Consider the following 13,168-nt stretch of genomic DNA (forward strand, 5'->3'; position numbering starts at 1 on the left):
ACCATTGTCAAAAGAAGTACATGACACCCGCAGAAATGCTGTAGATGGCAGCATAGACTAAATAATGAACCAAAGTCAAATGGCTTTGTTGAAACTCTATCAGATTTGTACAAGGCAAGCACACGTGGGAAATGTAAATGCAATATCCTTTCTGTCAACGTTCATAATAATTATTGTGTTTAATTATACAACAAAATAAAGACACTGGAAACCGAAGTAAAGTTAAGGCTGTGTTTACTAGGTGCTTTCATATAAACTCTTTTGTAGTACTGCACTGTCATACTCTTGCCCAGTCTTAACAGTATTACATAACTAAAGAAGCTTAACTCTGCATACTATTGCTCTTGTAGCTGACATATTGAATTGAACTACATAAACTACAATAATAAATACATCTTTATTTTAAAAAAAAAAATACATAGCTATTTAACTAATCTTTTAAAAACACCCATACACAAAAACAAAGTAGATCTTTATTTCAACTGAAAAATGGACTTGCTTCATGGCTGCTGCCACAGCACTTGAGCACGTTGTGCCTAGCGTGAGAGGTCATAGCAGATAACAAGATCTACAAAATATCACATGGCAAGAAAAAAATATGATAATTATGTTTATAACAACATTTCACCACAGACGGGACTCAAACTCACAATCTCTGGCTGATGAGGCCAGGGCGTTATCCATTAGGTTCAAACAAAGCAGAGTGTTACATTGGGAAAGGGGCGTATCTGTCAGAACGTATTTTAAATTCATGCGGGAAGATTTAAGATTGCGAAGAAGTTTAAATATGCTCCGTATTTGCGCATTGGTAACCTTGCATAATTATTTTTTTATTATTAATGCCACTTTCTTTCAGACAGTAGTCAGGGTGATGATGCAAGACCAGAGCCAATAAACCTGTTATTTTCTTGTTCTACCACTAACATATTCTATAGTGACTGTTCAGAATAGGCTGAATCCTGAAACCATCTTGTTAATATGTGAACAAAGCGTGCAGTCACTTTATTGATCATCCTGTTGATTAACCGCTATTGGAAGTTGTCATGTACTTTTTTGGACAATTATATTGTTTTCACAGAAAACCACAACAGCATGTAGTCATGGCTGAGTGGTTAAGGCAACGGACTAGAAATCCATTGGGCTTTACCTGCACAGATTCGGATCCTGCTGACTACATGATCTCTTGTTTCAATTGTATGTGTTCATTGTTAATACATGTTTAAAGCTCAGAAAGTCTGAAATATTACTGGTTGTAATTCACATGTCATCGTTTCTTTTTGTTAAAGATTGTTGAGTTTGGCAACATTCAAATGCTGTGGTTTATTTATAGAAGTAAAGACAAGTACAGGAATCAAAGTCGCGACCTTGGCGTTATACCACCATGCGCTAACAAACTGAGCTAACCTGCCACACACACAAACTTAGTTACTAAAACCCGAAATAAACAAGTCCTACGGAGAATGTGATTATTATAGCAAGATGATATTCATGTTAAACTGCATTTTGATTCATATTGTCATAGTTTTTGATCGATATTACCACCTCTCCAACCTTTAAATATTTTTTTTGGAATGCCAAAGGATTTTTGATCTGAAACTGAATGTTTTCCATCTACAAAATATCTATGTCATTGTGAATCAATACATTATCTCCTAATTTAACTTGTATGCTCAATGCTCAATCATAACTGTCTAGTAATTTTACCAACATATTGTAAATGGCAGGGACAAGAAATCAAATAAATGACATGAGTTGAAGCACAAGCAATTATTTCTAAGAAACTGTACTCTTTTTAACTTGTATGGCTTATAAAATTCTCAGTTTTAAATTATTTATCACAGGCGGCACAATTACAACATGGAAAAAATCCAGTAGATTCGTTACAATACAAATACATTCTAAATCAGTTTAGAAAAACAAATCATCAAGTTAATTAATTTTCAATTTTTTTAAAGCAACAGTTTTACCCAAGGCCGCCATGTCTAGCCATATATAATCTTTTATTTTTACAACTACAATTTTACAAAAATCATTAACAGTAGTCTCAATTTTTAAATTAAACACATTCTGATTTCTCACTATCCACAATGCCTCTTTTACACAGTTAATAATAATCCACCCATTTTCACTTGCATTTGTTTTAATCCCATTCTTTGGCCCATACAGTATCAAGTTCACACATATATCTTGATTTCTAATAAATTTATTTGACCATCTCGTCACCCTTTTCCAGCATTCTACTGCATACACACAATCAGAAAACACATGTTGGATTGTTTCTGCAGCTGTACACCCCTTTCTTACACATTTGTCTGACTTTACCATATGCTTTTTATACAAATGTTCCTTACATGGCAACCTCCCATGCACTGATAACCATGCCAAATCTTTTTGTCTATTATTTAGCCTTGAATAATTTACATTTTTCCGTATGGTTTCCGAGGCACTGTCATTCAAGAGCCCTACTCTGCACAGTTTTCCACTTGTCTCTTTCTTTTTTATTAATTATTTTGCTGACCAGTTCCCTTGCATCTTCTCACACAGGTTGTTTTGCACTATAAAACTCATTGTTTTACTGTATAAAAAAGGCATTTTGTCACTATAAGGCACTGTATGTGTCAGTTTCATTAAACCCATTTTCCTCAAAGACTGACCCAAATAAAACCTAGCAAAGAAGCTATATTTTTGTATTCATTTCAAATGCTGCATTAATTACGTAACATACAAAATGCACTGTATGGGTCGCAAAATAAAGTGCATAGATGTTCAGAGACAATCAATCACACCGATCGTTGCATCAAAGGTTTATTGCAGTGGTCATCAAAATACAGAGCGCTCCGGAGAATAACAGTCACTTCATCAGTAACTAGTGTATTCTACCGGGGTAAGGCACATACATGGGTTATATAGTTTCTACATAAAATTCCCTGCTCCTATCAGGATTTGGCACTCAGCAGACAATTCATCCATCCCTACCCCCTAAACTCATATACTCAACCAATAGAGGATAGCTGTGGGGCATGATTGCCCCCTCCGTTGCAGTTGTTATGTTCACTTCAGCCTGGAATTTATGACCTAGCAAGCAAGCAGGCATTGCCCTTCTTCTACCATCCCCCCACTGCCCCTGGACATCTGACCCAACCTAATGGTGTACTGAAACATTCCACCCTTCCCCCCTCCTTTCACAAATTCCTTACTAAACATTGTAAAACCGCACCCAAATGATCGTTGGTTGATCAAGTTATAATATTTGGTTCCTTCAGCACCCATAGAACATAAATGACATTTGGAAAACCTTTTCCACCCTGGTTTCTCTGCACCATTACAGTTTCCCTTTTCACCTTTTCATATCTCCCTCCCCAAAAAAAACTGGAACAAGTGCCTAATTATTGTTCTGCTCGTCATTAAGTTGGGTGGGAACACCCTTGCCACATATAATACAATTGGCATAGATATCATTTTAACAATCAGTACTTTCCTTTCTAGTGTCAATTTTCTTGATTTCCAATATTCAAATTTTATTTTTAGTTTCCTTAACACTTCCACCCAATTCTTTATCCCTATAATATCTCTATCAAACACCACCCCTAAAATCTTTACCCCCTCCTCCTCCACTATTAACACCTTCTCAATTTTCTCTTTTTCTTCCCACTCCCCCATACACGTGGCATGGCTCTTTTCTATATTAATTTTAGAAGCAGACGCTCTTCCAAATAGCCTCATAATATCTAAAGCTTTGTGAACAGAATAGTCATCTCTGCAGATCAGAGTTACATCATCCATGTAGGCTACTAATTTCACTTCTTGTTGTCCTGAACCCGGAATTATCACCCCTGTTATCTGTTTTGATTTCCTTATTTTTGCTAATACAGATTCTAATGCAAATATGTACAGCAGTGGTGACAAAGGGCACCCCTGCCTTACTCCAGAATTTACATGAAATATCGGTGACAATAACCCATTAACCACAACCCTACCCCTGACCTTTTGGAAAAGCATTTTAATCCATTTAATAAATACGGAATTAAATCCCATATATTCAAAGACTTTAAACAGATATTCCTGGTCCACCCTGTCAAATGCTTTCTCCTGATCTATATTAATAAGGCATAAAGGGAGTCCCCTCTCCTTTGCATATAAACATGCATCTCTTATTAAATTAAGATTATCCCCTATCATTCTTCCCGGGATACCACACACCTGGTCTGGATTAATTAATTTATCTGTTACTTTTTGTAATCTGCCCATTATAGTCTTGGATTAAATTTTATAATCACAATTTAACAGTGTAATTGGCCTCCAATTTTTCAAGTCATTTCTATCCCCTTTATTTTTAAATAAAATTGTTATTACACCTTCTCTCATAGACTTTCCTAAACTTTCCCCATCAAAGCATTCCTTAAGCATTTCCATTAAATCATATTTAATCTCTTCCCAGAAAACCTGATAAAACTCAATGGGAAGACCATCTAGACCTGGAGTCTTCACCTTTCCAAATGAAAAAAACCACCTGTTTCACTTCTTCCATCCTTAATTTATGAATTAGATTAATATTATCTTCCTTGCTTATTTGACACTCCAGTTCTCTCAAAAACAAATCTTGCACATCTCTTTGTTTCCCTCTTTCTATACAGGTCTTCATAAAACTTTTTTGTAACATTTAAGATGTCATTCATTTCTGTTACCACTTCCCCCTCCCCATCCCTTAAACTTTGCACAAAACTTTTTTCTTCCCTAATTCACGAAAGAAGAAACGACTACATGTCTCATCTTTCTCCAAATGATTCACCCTAGCTCTAAAGCGCACTTACTTTTCCCTCTCTCTAAATAAATCAGAGAGTTTATGATTAATTTCTTTAATTTCATTGCCAAAATCAAAGCCTTCCCCTTGTAATTTTATTAGATTTTGCACTCTTTTTTGAAGTTTCAAATAACTATTTTTATTCCTTTGTGCTTGTTTCCTCCCCAATGTTATGAAATAACCCTTAGTACGAGACTTTACCATCTCCCACCATTCACTTATAGAATCAAAACACACCTTCAACTCTCTCCATTCCAAATACCTTTTCTTATAGGATTTAATCAATTTTTCATCATTTAATATATTGCAGTTTAACTTCCACACCCCTCTTCCATACTGAGTTCCCCCCGTTAATTCTACTGAAATTTTTAACATTCTATGGTCTGAAAAAAACACAGATTCTAAACTAAAATTCTTAATATTTACAGAGCTTGGAACAAAACAAAAATCTATCCTTGAAACAGTGGAACTATTAAACCACGTGTACCCTGGGTCTGAGGGACAAAAACTTTTTGCAACGTCTATTAAACCCGCATCATTTATCAGAATTTTCAAAAAATTACCAGATGCGTCTATTTGTTCTTTCTTCTGGTCTTCAATTAATATGCCACATTTAAAATCCCCCTGTGGCAGGCTGGTGAGTGTATAGAGGCCCAGAGACAGACTGCAGTTCAAAAAAATAATGATTTTATTATAAATAACACAAAATAAAACTGCACAAGGGCAAAACAAAAGGATTCAAACACAAATAAAGCAATACAAAAAGCAAACTTACAAAAATAAAGTTTCCAGGCTGGTCAATGCCTTCACTGGATTCAAAATTTCAAAAATACAAACAACCAACCAAAAACCACCAACGTGCTTCCTCAGCTCCCTTCTCCCAAATGAGAACTAGAGGGCTCCTTTTATGGCAGGTGGCTGGGCGCTGATTGATCGTTAATTAGGCTAATCATTTTATAAAAATCAACCCCAGCCACCTGAACATAATAAAACCATGCAGGTAGGGGAAATTAACCCCATCCCTACCAATTTCTAAACGACAGAGCTTTGCTCTGCCACACCCCAACTACAAGCAATATTTTATTAGTAAATAAAAATACCCTTAATTGTTCAAACAATTTAACTCTCTCAACCCTTGACTGAGAATCATATACATTTACTACCTGCAATTCTGTGTCTCTATATTTAATACCTACAACTAATAAACGTCCCGGGAATACTTTGTGTATTTCCCCTACCAAAATATTTGGGTTTTTAAATAAAAAACCAAGCCCTGCAGCTCTCTCTGTATTTGACCCAGACCACACAGATTCTCCCACATTCCATTCCTGTTTAAGCTTATAATAATTATCAGAGTACGAGATACCACACTCTTGCAAACAAAAAATATCTGTCTCAATTGATTTTAAACAAACAAATACACTTTTGCGTTTCTTTGAACCCTGAAATCCTCTAAAATTTACAGAAACCATATTGAGCAACATGAGTAATGTCAAAAAGAAGAAAAACTGTAAACCCTTCTTTCCCCTCATTTTTGTACATCAGACTTATCCTTCTTTCTATTCCCTTTTTTCTTTCATTTCCCCTCCTCCCATTTACCTTCTGTGACACTCTCCCCCTCCACCTTATCAGTGTCCACATCAGCAATGCTCTCCTCAGTGTTTCCGTCATCTGATTGTTGCTCTTCTTCTGCCGGTGTTTTGTCCTCTGCCGGCCGAAGCAGCAACAAAAGACGCAATGTCATTTTCCTCTAGAAAGGCGACCCCTTCAAAGTCATGTCTGACTACGTCCTGTTCCCTACTGGAAGAAGCAGGGCTGTCCACGTAATCTCCAATCTCCTCCATTGTCTCTGACTCAGGTGTACCACCTGAGCTTATTTCTGCTGTCTGAGGAGCAGATACCCCCCAACTTTCTTTTTTATATCAAACCCATCCTCTTCTTCAGGCTTGCGTTTCACAGGTCCCTTCCTTTGGTCTGCAAACCCCTCCTCAAACTCAAACTCACTAGAGCTCGACGACGAAGAACCCTCCTCCAAGCTCTCCTCTTCATTGCCAAACTGTGCCTTTTTGTTTCCCTGGCTCTCCGCTTCTGCCTCCTTCTCCACCACCGCAAGTGCAGACGCTTGCAGACCCTCTGCTCCTGCCTCCTCCTCCGCCACCGTTGGCCTCGGCGCTCGCTGCATTTTCACAACATTAGTGAACAAGTCTGGGCACATTTTAAAAACATGACCTTCTTTGCCACACAAGTTGCATTTCTTTTCTTCAGTACACAAAGAGCTGATGTGAACCCCTCCGCAGTTTGTGCATTTCACAACCTTGCACGCAACTGCTAAGTGTCCCCACCCCCCACAGTTGCGGCATAGCATTCCTGCTGAAATAGCTCAGTTGAGAGAGTGTTAGACTGAAATCTATAAGATCCCGGGTTTCGGCACTCTTTATAATAAAATCTATGCACAGTTGCGGCATAGCTTTGGCATTCCATAGTACATAACAAAACCCAGAGTAGTCCCCAGAGAAAAGTTACTTGGCAAATGTCTCACACCATTAATCCCATTCGGGAAGTGTGGAGTTGAATGAGCCATTGTCTAGCTCCGTTCCACACACCATCAGCGTCCTTTACCTTTCTGCTACCGGACTTAACTTAACAATGTCTATGTAGCCAGGTTTCAATATCATAGTCGTTTACAACCTCACTATAAAACTGAATTGTAACGACTTTTATTTCTCTGTCCGACAACGGTTCAACTGAAAACTGACTTAGTGGTGCATCTTTTTTCTTCTTATTATACACTTGCAAACATTTTTCCATTGCTCCGTTACTCACAAAGCTTACGTTGAAGCTCACAACAATTCCTGGAAGCTTGATCAAACAGTTCAAATTCCCCGGTTTCACTTCCAGCAGCCGCTGCAGGATCTGTCTACTGAAATTCAATCTTGACAAAGACACTTCTTTCTTGTCGCTCCAGTTGAAACGAAGCATGTTAAATCTGCACACACCTGCTGTTGCATTTGTTGTATATCAAATGTTTGCTTAAAACCCACTTGAATCATAAATATTTGGTTTCCATTGTAGCTACTTACAAATACTGCTCTGTTGGACTCCCAGGGTGTTATCTAACAAAAAGACACTGCTACAGGCTGCCTGAAAGTGCAGCACTTGAACTGTCTCATTAAACGCTTAGCTCTAAAACATGTACATTGGAAGTCTATTAACACGTTTGTTGTAACTGTTCATTTGGTCCCTGTAAACGATCCATACCTTGAGTAGCACCACCCCCTAGCCTTTGTTATAATACCTCATCAGCATAGACCGCAGAAGATTAGAAAATGACGCTGATACACGGTGACTGTACTAACGTCCTTGAGAGTTGTTTGTTCTAATAAAATACTTGAAAGATTCACCCCTTGCTTCCTTCCCAAGTTACCACCTATATTTGGCGATGAGGATAAACTTTTGTTTGCTTGTTTTTTTTTTTTTTTTTTTTTTTTTTTTTTTTTTTTTCCCGAAAACAAGTTGAAAAGAAAGACGAAACCGGAATCTATAAAATAAAAAAAAGAGAAAACAACAAGAATCGAGCAGCATCCAGACTGAAGAAATGGCTACTTACGGTACAATCAGTGAGTTCGTGGAAGAGCAGGAGGACTGGACTGAGTACATTGCAAGGTTAGAACATTTTTTTTCTGGCAAACGAGATTACTGACGAAGGTAAAAGACGTGCAATCCTTCTCAGTGTATGCGGGGAGAAAACCTATAAACTAATAAGGAATCTGGCCGCACCAGTCAAGCAGGGAGAAGTCCCCTTTAAAGAATTAGTGGAGCTGGTAAGAAATCACCACAACCCTAAACCTTCAGAGATTATACAAAGGTTCAAGTTTCACAGCCGTTTTCGTAAACGAGGCGAATCTGTCTCAACGTTTGTTGCCGAATTACGTCAATATTCGGAACACTGCGAGTTTGGAAATGTTTTGGATGATATGCTGCATGACAGGCTTGTCTGTGGAATCAATGACGACCGGATACAGTGGCGCTTGCTGTCCGAGTCCAAGTTAACTTTTAAAAAGGCGTTAGAGTTGGCTCAGGGAATGGAAACTGCAGCTAAAAACGCTCAAGATTTACAGATAGCAAATACGCAATCTAGTACAGTGCACTACGTGAACAAGAAGGCTGGCAGCAAGAAGGCCAGTGCAGCTACAGAGTGCTATAGGTGTGGAGGCCCGCACCATGCAGGCAGTTGCACATTTAAAGAGGCAGTATGCCATAACTGTAGCAAGAAGGGACACATTGCTAAGAAGTGCAGAGGCAAGAAGGGCAAAGCAAAGTTGGGACAGTTTAAGTCAAACAAACCCCAGACAGCACACCATCTGGAGAGCACAGTGCAAGAGGAGGAGTGTTCCTATACTATGTTTAACCAGAGTGAACACTGTGTAGAGCCAATGTATGCCAGTATCAAGGTTAACAATAAAGAGCTTAAAATGGAGATTGATACAGGAGCCTCAGCATCTGTCATACGTGAGCACACTTACCATGAAACCTGGAGTTCCAGTCAGGCACCAGCACTTACAGAGACGCAAGGATTGCTGCGTACATACAATGGAGAACTGATCAGACTGTTAGGAGCACTGGATGTTGACGTGAAATACAGAAATCAACGAGCCAGATTACCACTTCTAGTAGTTAAAGGTGCAGGCCCAAGCCTCCTGGGACACAACTGGCTAAAGAAAATAAAGCTTGACTGGGGGGAAATAAAGCACATTCAGGCAGCCAAGTACCAAGATGTTCTGCAAAGTTATCAAGATGTGTTCAAAGATGAGCTGGGCACACTTCATGGAGAGACTGTTCAGTTGGTTGTGGACTCTCAAGTTCCACCCCGTATTTTTTTTTAAACCTAGGCCAGTACCATATGCAATGAAGGGCAAGGTTGAAGAAGAGCTGGACAGGTTGCAGCATGCAGTGATCATTGAACCTGTACAGTTTTCACGCTGGGCAGCTCCAATTGTGCCAGTACTCAAAAGTGATGGGACGGTTCGCATTTGTGGAGATTATAAATTGACCATAAACCAGGCATCAAAGCTGGACGCTTATCCTTTGCCACGCGTAGAAGACCTTTTTACCACACTAGCTGGAGGGAAATCTTTTACGAAGCTTGACATGAGCCATGCCTACCAGCAGTTGTTGTTGGATGAGGAGTCAAAGCAGTATGTCACCGTCAACACGCACCGGGGTCTGTTCAAGTACAATCGCTTACCGTTTGGAGTGGTGTCCGCTCAAGTGATTTTTCAGAGGACAATTGACAACCTCTTACAAGGCATACCCCACGTTGCTGCCTATCTGGACAATATATTGATAACTGGAACCAGTGAAACAGAGCACTTGGACAATCTGGAGCAAGTGTTAAAGAGACAAAGCAGGACTGAGATTTAAAGAGACTCTCAAGCAGGACTGAGATTAAAACTCAACAAGTGCACTTTCCAAGCACCGAGTGTGACTTACTTAGGGCACCAGATCACTGCCCAAGGACGATGCCCATCGGAAGAGAAAGTGAGAGCTATCAAAGAAGCGCCACCTCCAAGAAACGTGCCAGAACTGAAGTCATTTCTGGGTATGGTCAGTTACTATGGGAAGTTTTTGCCAGTCTTGTCAACAGTACTAGCACCACCTTACCAGCTGTTGCATAAACACATTCCATGGCACTGGAGGACAGCCCAAGACAAAGCCTTCAGTGAAGTCAAAGAGCTGCTACAGTCAGCACGCTTTCTTGTCCATTTTGACCCAAAGAAGGAGCTTATTCTATCCTGTGATGCCTCTCCATATGGCGTTGGGAGCCGTACTGTCTCATCTGATGGTAGAGGGATCAGGAAAACCTGTGGGTTTTGCATCACGTACACTTACCGTGGCAGAGAAAGGCTACTCCCAGCTCGATAAGGAAGGGCTAGCAATTGTGTTTGGTGTGAAGAAATTTCACCAGTACTTGTATGGTAGGCCGTTTACCATTTCCTCAGACCATAAGCCTCTAATGAGCTTATTTAATGAGACAAAAGCCATCTCACCCATGGCTTCAGCACGAATACAACGCTGGGCACTTACTTTATCAGCCTACCAGTATACAATTGTGTATAAGGCTGGCAAGGACAATGCTAACGCCGATGCCCTGAGCCGCTTGCCCCTGCCAGACAAACCTGCCTGCACACCGTTACCTGGGGATACCATATTCTTGATGGAACGACTGTCAGGGTCACCGGTGAATGCAAAACAGATCAAGCTGTGGACAGAGCGGGATCCAGTGATGTCCCGAGTGAAGAAATTCCTTCTACATGGTTGGCCAAACAACGTAGAAGATGGGGAATTAAAGTCTTACGTCATACGTAAGGATGAGTTGAGCGGGCAAGACGGGTGCATATTGTGGTGGTCACGCGTAGTGGTACCACCTCCAGGGCGCACACCGATCATGGATGATCTGCATGAAGCTCACCCTGGCATTTCACGCATGAAAAGCTTAGCCCGAAGTTTCATGTGGTGGCCAAGCATGAATAAAAGCCTAGAGGAAAAGGTCAAGTTCTGCGAAGAGTGCCAAAGTAGCCGGAAGACAGCAGCACAAGCCCCGTTACACCCCTGGGAATGGACAGGACGCGCTTGGTCCAGGCTGCATATAGACTTTGCTGGACCTTTCATGGATTACATGTTCCTAGTCATTGTAGACTCTTATTCGAAATGGATAGATGTACATCCAATGAACTGCATTACCGCTCAAACCACCACTGAAAAGTTGCGTCACGTCTTTGCGGCCCATGGTTTACCTGATGTGGTTGTCACAGACAATGGCACAACATTTACAGGGACAATGTTTCACGAGTTTATGCAGAAAAATGGAATCTGACATGTACAGACCGCACTGTACCATCCATCTTCAAATGGTCTGGCGGAGAGAGCTGTACAGACCATCAAGGACGGATTGAAGAGGATGTCTAGTGGGACTGTTGAAACTAAATTGGCACGTTTACTGTTTAAATACAGGATAACCCCCCAAACGACTACAGGACTTTCACCTGCTGAATTACTGATGGGGAGGAAGCTGAGATCACATTTAGATTTGCTACAGCCAGACATCAGAGCTAGAGTGGAGTCGAAACAAGCGAAGCAGAAAGATTTGCATGACCAGCATGCCAAGTCCAGAGAATTCAATTCTAGTGACTGTGTCTATGTCCGCAATTTCAGCAAGGGTCCGCTCCGGGTCCCTGGAGTGATTCTGAATAACAGTGGACCAGTTTCTTTTATTGTGAAGCTGTCGGATGGACGTGTCATTCGAAGACATTAGGACCACATCCGTATTCGCTTTGGTTCTGACCCTACGATCATTGCAACAGCTACGGAGTCAAGCGCTGTGGACACTATTAAGTCGGCAGACCAGGACGAAATATCTGAGGGACCAGATATCTTGGATACAGAGGTTGCAGAAACAGCACCAGGAATGGAGTTGTCCAGGAGTTCACCAACCACACCGCTGCCTCCTCCGGTGACCCCGGCCCCAGTTCCTGCAGAGGTTACCATCCCAGTCTCCAAGGACACAAGAGTTGGTGTACGACGTTCAGAGCACCGTGGCAAACCTCCAATAAGACTGGACTTGTAATTTTGTCCTTAGGACTAGACTTCTAAGAGAGCACAGTTATTCTTTCATTTTTTTTTTTTTTTTTTTTTTTAAAGAAAGTAAAACACTACAGGCCATACAATGGATAAGTTTATTTGTATTTAAATGGCATTAAGCTTAAAGGGGGAGGAGTGTTGTAACTGTTTATTTGGTCCCTGTAAACGATCCGAACTTTGAGTAGCACCACCCCCTAGCCTTTGTTATAATACCTCTTCAGCATAGACCGTGGCTGATTAGAAAATGGCGCTGATACACGGTGACTGTACCAACGTCGTTGAGAAGTGTTTGTTCTAATAAAATACTTGAAAGATTCACCCCTTGCTTCCTTCTCAAGTTACAGCACGTTGAAATAATGAGAAAAATATTCCTTGAAAATATATGTATTGCATATTTGCATTTAATTAACAGCGGTACTCTTTATATTAAATATAAACATTTGTGAACAAGCTAACTTCGTTGCAATCTTTAAAAGTGAAAAGGAATACTAGTAATACTGCGCTACGATGCCATGACTTTCAAAAAGGGCATCAACGGCACCGTTAAACACATTGCATTTTACTACAGCAATTGCAAAGGAACGCATTCGGACAGAAATAAACCTTTCTTGCTTTGGCAGCGACAAACTTTGCAATTATAATTGAATAATCTGTTTTTTGTTAGCAAATATGGTGCAGACGCAAGTATATAATTGGTTAGGATATAGATCCAGAACATTCCCCTTGATG

This window comes from Polyodon spathula, unplaced genomic scaffold (assembly GCF_017654505.1).
Source record: "Polyodon spathula isolate WHYD16114869_AA unplaced genomic scaffold, ASM1765450v1 scaffolds_2048, whole genome shotgun sequence".
NCBI lineage: Eukaryota > Metazoa > Chordata > Actinopteri > Acipenseriformes > Polyodontidae > Polyodon > Polyodon spathula.